Here is a 7,423-nt window from a genome sequence, read left to right as displayed (position 1 = left end):
ATATATATATATATATATATATATATATACATACACATAGTTACAAGGAGATTGATTACTATCGAGTTCAAGATTTTTCATCTTAACTTTAAGAGTCTAGATGAAAGTTCTTGGACTCCATTTTTTAAGTTTTTCTTGTGTCCATATACTTGGTTTATATATATATATATATATGTATAATATATATATATATATATATATATATATATATATATATATATATTATATATATATATATATTATATATATGTATATGTATATAATGGTTTAGACAAATTTAGTGATGAATGCAGTTTTCCAAATTTGTCAAGTAAATTCACATATATCCCCTTCGTTGTGTAGAATGTCAAAACTTTAATATTATTACATTAACCAATAAAAGCAATGTTTTAGCACATTGCACAGAAAAGTACTTTATTTACATCTCTCTCTCTCTCTCTCTCTCTCTCTCTCTCTCTCTCTCTCTCTCTCTCTCTCATCGTTAGTAAAGACTACAGCTTTTCACAGGGAAGTGACGTCAAATGAATTTTATTTTTCAAGAACAATGACAGACTGCTGTCATAAAGTGGTGATACACATGAAAATCTAATCAAAAGGTTCTCCATAGACATGAAGGTACTTCCTAGTTGCTTTCTTCACTTCAAGAATGTCCAACCATTTTACTTATTTAACGGGTAAATGGAAAAATTCGTGACGGAAAATATTCAGGTACGCCATTGTTCGTAGTGTAAATTACACCTAATGTGTTTATTCTTTTAAATCTATTTTGAAGAAATTCTTTCAGTAACAGTCATTTCTATTGTTCAATTACGCCATTTCCCAAACCCCGCCACCCCTGTTCTAACAATCGTTAACCAGCAGTAATCGTCACCATTCCCCTTCTAAGCAGCAGCGAAACCTCATAAAACAAAAATGGTAAATTGGAACTCTACTAAAAAGAAAATATTTTACGAAATTAACCCATTTCCGGATGTATTTTGTTTCGGAATAACCGAGTTCTCTGTTAAAACTTGGGAAATGATATTGAAAAACTGTTGAAATTAAGAATAATAAATTAATTTAAAAGACATCGTATTTCTGGGGTCCACTGTTGGAACACTAAGGGTCAGATCCGGACCGGGGCTCGTTCATTCGTAGTTGTAACTTTGTAGTGTCTGCATCTCGACCTTGTTCATGCAGTCAAAAGGTAGGACACTTGTGTTTACTGTTATATGGAATATCCATGTTTTAATGTAAAACGAGAGTATATTTGCCATGCTTTTAGAAATTTATCAGTTTTTTTTTTATATAAGTAAGTTTTATCTTGTAAGTGAAATTGACTTTGCTCAGCCGGTTCTCCTTACTGGGTCACCGGCGAAAATTTTTTGAAGTGTGGTCTTCCGTCAGGGTTTTTTTATAGTGTATTTTACCACAGCTTGGAGGTTCGCAATGTGCGTGTGATTTTTCTTATTGGTATTAGCTATCCTATAGGTTCACCCCCAACCTGTGCCCGACTAATAAGTTCGAAAAGGCTCTGTTTGTAGTTAGTGCGCTCCAAAAGACCTATTGCATGTTTTTTTTTTTTTTTTTTTCCTAGTTATATGTCAGTTTTGGGCTTCGGTAAAACCTTTGCACTTAACTGCTGACTTATTTTGCCTAGTACATACGTAACTTGACTGTGTTACCGAGATTTGTATTTCACGTCTTGGGTAATGTAAGAACGTGTTTGTGCACTTTATCCGTATCACTGGCGAGGAAACCCATTGTTTCACATTTGGCAATTATGAATCGGTTTTTACAACACTTGTATTTGGCCTAGAATTTTTATAACTCGTCTGCGGCCTGGTTAGCGTGGATATTGGTGGGTTACTGAAAGGCAGTTTGGCTATTTATCCAATTCGGTTAATTCAGTGGGATAAGCAGACAACTAGCAGCCGTGATAGCAGAAAAGGGGGCTAAAATGCTTTCACTTAAGATTTTCTTTATGGGGGCGGTAATGTTCCACAAACTCCCAGTTGTGTTAATCCTGTTGTCTTAATCCTTTTCACCATTGCATCATAGGATTGGGACCATTTTCACGTTGTTGGTTTCATGTCTGAAGGTTTGGGTAATTTACAGAAAAGCTCCGCGGTGTGCCCTGTTAAGTACTAGCCCGCGGAGATGAACGTAAAAGCGTAAGACTAAAGTACTCAAATGATCTCACCTGTACTGCGTTATATACATCTTGTTCCCCATTGTACAGTCAACAATTTTTTTTTTTTTATTAAACGATATCTCCATGCGGAGCTCCCCTTTGGAATTACCCTGGTTTTTGTAGGTTACTCGAATTAAATAAAAAAAATGGTCTTAGTAGCTTTATTTTCCCGTTTTCTCTAATTGACCACTACAATTAGGGGATGCGTCCATTTATCATTATAGTCCTTGCCATGGCTCGCGCGCATTTTACAAGACCATGCTTCATTTCGAAAGGTTTTGAGATTGACCGAAGAGTCTCTCTCTCTCTCTCTCTCTCTCTCTCTCTCTCTCTCTCTCTCTCTCTCGGGTAGCCTTGCTGGCGCATGACTGGTGGTGACGGTAAACCAGTTCCTCCTGCATGTTGGTTTCAATGTTATTGAATTTTGACTTTTTTAACATTTTATAAGCATTAACTTTTGATTATCGTTTTTGGTAGCTGTAAAATCTGTTGATCAATATCAGTATTTTCATTAGATATATGCCCAAAATTTTTCCTCGTGGTCCAGTGTTTTGAGTTCATGTATTTTTAGCGGTGAAATAACATATTTTTAAGCCTGTTCCGATGGGTTTTTTTTATTCATAAAAATTCACGGATGTTGACTCATATCGTAAGTGCTTGAGACACGACAGCCATTGTTGAGTCACGGCGCCATTTGCCAGAGTCATTTGCCTATTCTTTGGTACACGGTACGTTTTCGTCACGGTAATTTTTGATCTGGTGCGTACGCTCCAGTTACGACGGCTTTGAACAATTCTACCTTTGGTTTGAGTCATGGCATATGTTGGTTATGATACCATTTACTTGCGTCGCATTATTATTTGTTAAAATTATGGCAACTTTTCATGAGTCGGAGCCATTTGGTCAAGCATCAGCAGCTTTTCTTGGGTGTATTTTCCTCAAGATGCGGCCCCTGTTGTGTAAAAAAATTTTTTAATGAGTACTTGATTCACAGTACATTCTTTGCTACAGTCTTGGCACTTCCTGTTACTCAGTTCCTTGCATTTTGTTATTCCTGGGACTTATTGCTCGAACGCAAATACACTTGGCTTGAGCACAAGCAGTTTTTTCTGGGATCAGGAACTTGAAAACAGTCTCGCCAACCGAAGGTCCAGCACTTCTTCGTTGGAATCAGGGCATTGATCGCGTGATTTCTGAACCACAGCACGTTTTGCTCGTCTTTTGGTGCGTTTTATTTGGATCATATTACTTTCCCTGAAAGTAATGGCACATCTTTTGCTTGGATCAATTTCTCATGATCAATTTCTCAAAACCCTTTGTTGCTTACATCAGTTCATTTTGCTTGCTTCATTCCGCTTTGCCTGCTCCACAGCTTTTGTTAGCATCAGCCCTGTCTTCGCCTGTAAGCCAACACCTTTTATCACGGCCACTCTTGCATGAAGGTTACTTTTGCTTGTACCTCTGTCACTTTTGCTTTTATCTCAGTTCCTAACGATTGCGCCACTATTCCTCTTGCATATATTTCAGTTCTTGATTGCAACTGTCCCGTTTGCTTGCATCTCAGTCCCTTACTTGCACCACAATTCCTTTTGCATATATTTCGGTTCTTGATTGCTTCTGTCCCATTTGCTTGCATCTGTCCCTTTTGCTTGCACCACAGTTCATCTTGCATGTATATAATTCCTTTTGCTTTAATCTCATTCCCTTTTGCTCGCATCTGTCCCGTTTGCTTGCATCCCAGTTCCTCTTGCTTGCTTGCATCTGTTCCCCTTGCTTGCTTGCATCTCAGTTCCCCTTGCTTGCTTGCATCTCAGTTCCCCTTGCTTGCTTGCATCTCAGTTCCCCTTGCTTGCTTGCATCTCAGTTCCCCTTGCTTGCTTGCATCTCAGTTCCCCTTGCTTGCATCACAGCTGCTTGTGATTGCATCAGTGTTTTATTGCGCCACAGCCACCTTGCTTACACCACAAAAATGTTTTATTTCACCTTTATTTCACCACAGTTCATTTTGATTGTATCATCACTTCTTATATTCCAGGTCCTCTTTGCTTCGGTCGTTTTTGCGCGCATCATAACCCTTTTTGCGCGCATCACAGCCCTTTTTGCATGCATCACCCCATTTTGCATGCATCACAGCTGCTTTTGCTTGCATCATAGTGCCCTTTGCATGCACCACAACTCATTGTATTTTCACTCCCACCCAGTTTGCTTGCATATCAGTCCATTTTGCTTGCATCACCCCCATTTTGCTTGCATAACAGCCAGATTGCAGCCTCACAATTCATTTTGCTTGCATCACACCCCATCCTGCCTAACAGCCAGATTACTTGCACCTCACATCTTTTTGCTTGTATTCTAGTTCTTATGATTGCATCCCTGTTCCTTTTGCTTGCTTTCCTGTTACTTTTGCTTGTACTTTCACCCAGTTTGCTTTGTGTTTATAATGATGGCATCACCCCCATTTTCCTCCCTTTTTTTAATCTGTACCAGGCACTTTCTGCTCAAATCTTCGTGTACTTTTCGATTACTGCAGCTTTTTTTTTTTTCTTTTTCTTATGAACTTCCGTAGCTCCAAACTTTTATACGGTCCCTGCACCTCCTGACTTAATCCCATTTCATTTGTCCTTTGGTCAAGTTCTGGAGCTAATCTTGAATCCTTACATTTTTACTGAGATTCATTATTTTAATTTTGAATTCATGCTATTTTTTAACACGATTGCGTGTGCTGTTTCGCAATAACCAACTTTAGGCCAGTCAGGCGTTCTAATCATTTCTCCTGTTCAAACCCAGGTACGGTTCGCTTAGTTTTTGCGCAAAACTAAAGCCTGGCTTCTATTGTATTAGAAGCTGCGCTTTTGTTATCCCTGATACATTTTCAATTCTCAACGTTTCCTGAGTGGCAGACGATTTTGGTATATATTGAACTGTTTTAGGGGATTGCTACTTAATTTCTGATTGTCCGTAACCGCCACTTTCAGGCTTGTTCCTTAGGCTCAATTCTGCGCTTCTCATTACAGTTCCCATCATAGATTATTCAAGTAGTGGAGTTTTGGTTCAGGTCCTAAGACCTGTTACAGTGAATCTTTAATTTATCATTGTGGTATTTTGATACATTGTGTTGCGAGGCCTAAAGTGTTTGCTCAGCTTCCGCCGCTTATTACTAGTCATATGACACTTTATTTTCCTCCAAGTCTTTCATACGTGGCCAGCAACAAATTTTCCTAGACCAGCCCAAATCATTTTAACTTGCCGTTTTCCGGGGGGGGGGGGGCCGTGTTTTTTGTCAGGTTTCAAATGTGTTTACTGAATTTTATCCTTTTGGGGATTTAAAAAGTTCCTTAGATCATAAAGAATTGTGAACTAAGTTCGTGTACTTTTATTTTTATAGGAATTTATGGATTTGTTTATGGTTTTCTTACTCTTTGTCCAACCGTATTTTTAACTTCGATCATTTTGTACTTTAGTCTATTATAATGGGTTATTTTACGTTACAGTCGTCTTATTACACGGAGTTTTGTTCAAGTTCAGGCATTTTCTGCATGATTTTGGTTGACATTTTTGTGTAGTAATTGTATTTTTAGGACTCGTGCCATATTCTTAATACCAAGTCTTGAACAGATCAGGCGTTTCATACGCGTGATTTCAAGTGTCTTTGGTTTCATGTTAAATGTCTTCGTTTTGGAAATCGTAGAGAATTTGTTCCACAGGTTAAAAAGCCATTTTTCTCACCGATTTCATATTTAGTCAGTTCATGTTCATCCATATTACTTACTATGAGCTACATGAGTGTTATATAGCTCGAGGTTGTCTTACCAATTTGTCGATTTCATACTTTGTAGGCATTAAGGTTCTTTGCAGCGTTCCTGCGGTCCCTAGCTGTAACCCCTTTCATTCATTTTACTATACCTACGTTCATATTCTTTCTTCCATCTTACATTCCACCTCCCTAATAATTGTTTCATAGTGCAGATGCGAAGTTTTCCTCCTGTTACACTTTGTGACCTTATATTCCCAATTTACCTTTCAGCGCTGAATGGCTTCATAGGACCAAACGCAAGGCCTTCGGCCCAAATTTTACATTCTGTATATTCCATACGGAAGTTAGACAAAATGCACCACATCGCCTGAATGCACCAGACCGAATGCACCATTACCCTAGAGGCCTAGACCGATGCACCACCAGCCTGGTCTAAATGCACCAACCACTTAGTCTGAATGCACCATTTTGTAAATAGTCTAAATGCACCACACTGCGTAAAAATGCGCTTGTCTGGTTGATTCTGGCATAAAATTGTCAGTCTTACTATACAATGGTTAAATCTCCAAGTTTTTAGCTTGTTAAAGGTAGTTATTAGGTAATTTAAAGAATAGTCATATTTCTTTACTAACGCTTTTATTAATCTTTCATCCTTTTTATCATATTTGATATCAATATTTTATTTTATGTGCCTCAGCTTAGTCTATAGGCCATGAATTTTTCTGGCGGAAGCCTTAGTGTCATGTTGGTTTTGTAATCTGTTTATTCAGAAACAGTTAGGCTTGTAGTTTAAGAGGTAGCTACCTAGCAAGGTAGTAAATTTTTAAACTTCTCCCTCAAAGCATAATGTTTGTTGGTTTAGTAATCTTACTGTATTCAGACTTTGTAAATGATTCACTATATCAAAGAAAATAATCCTGCAAAGTGAATATAGATACCCATATAGTTCCCCGAAGAGCAGGTGTTGTGTGAATTTAGTGCATTGGGACCACAAGGAAAGATAACTCGGTACATTTGTACTGTGATACATGGTGCATCCAGACTAGTGTTGGTGCATTGAGGCAATGGTGCACTTAGTCCATAAACCTTCCATACTCGTAATTTTTGTACAGTAGGTCAAAATATGAATCATTGCATCAATAAGCTTCCTGTGAAGCTCATTTAAAATGAACGCGACATGTTGTAGGATTTATTCATTATCAGTCTTACCGAATCTGTGTACATGCATTATGGCCATGGTTATAGTTATCATTCATGTACGTTTTATTTTTCTCGTCAAAAATTTAGTTAAGTGGCCGTCTGAGAAAAAATTCAACAACTCACCTGCGTTTTATTCTTTGTGCAAAACGCTCTCACAACATTTTCCTTAGACTAATAAATCATTCGTCAAAATTTCTTTTTATAAATTTTTTTATATTTGTTTTTCTTACAGTGTTTGAAAATTGTCCTTATCGTGAATATTGTGAATTACAAACATAAACACTAAAAAAGAGAGC

General features: G+C 37.7%; 1 long non-coding RNA gene across 1 annotated transcript in view; it reads left to right on the top strand.

The window, feature by feature from the left end:
* Positions 1 to 1,040: 1,040 nt before the first annotated feature.
* Positions 1,041 to 7,423, top strand: part of LOC136841603 (uncharacterized) — a 14,029-nt gene continuing 7,646 nt past the window's right edge. The window contains exon 1 of the long non-coding RNA XR_010854028.1: positions 1,041 to 1,186. This is a non-coding gene — a long non-coding RNA (uncharacterized lncRNA). The remainder of the gene's footprint in view (positions 1,187 to 7,423) is intronic.

This window comes from Macrobrachium rosenbergii, chromosome 9, assembly GCF_040412425.1.
Source record: "Macrobrachium rosenbergii isolate ZJJX-2024 chromosome 9, ASM4041242v1, whole genome shotgun sequence".
Taxonomy (NCBI): domain Eukaryota; kingdom Metazoa; phylum Arthropoda; class Malacostraca; order Decapoda; family Palaemonidae; genus Macrobrachium; species Macrobrachium rosenbergii.
The sequence above is the reverse complement of the archived record's forward strand: the minus strand, read 5'-3'. Positions and strand labels throughout refer to the sequence as shown.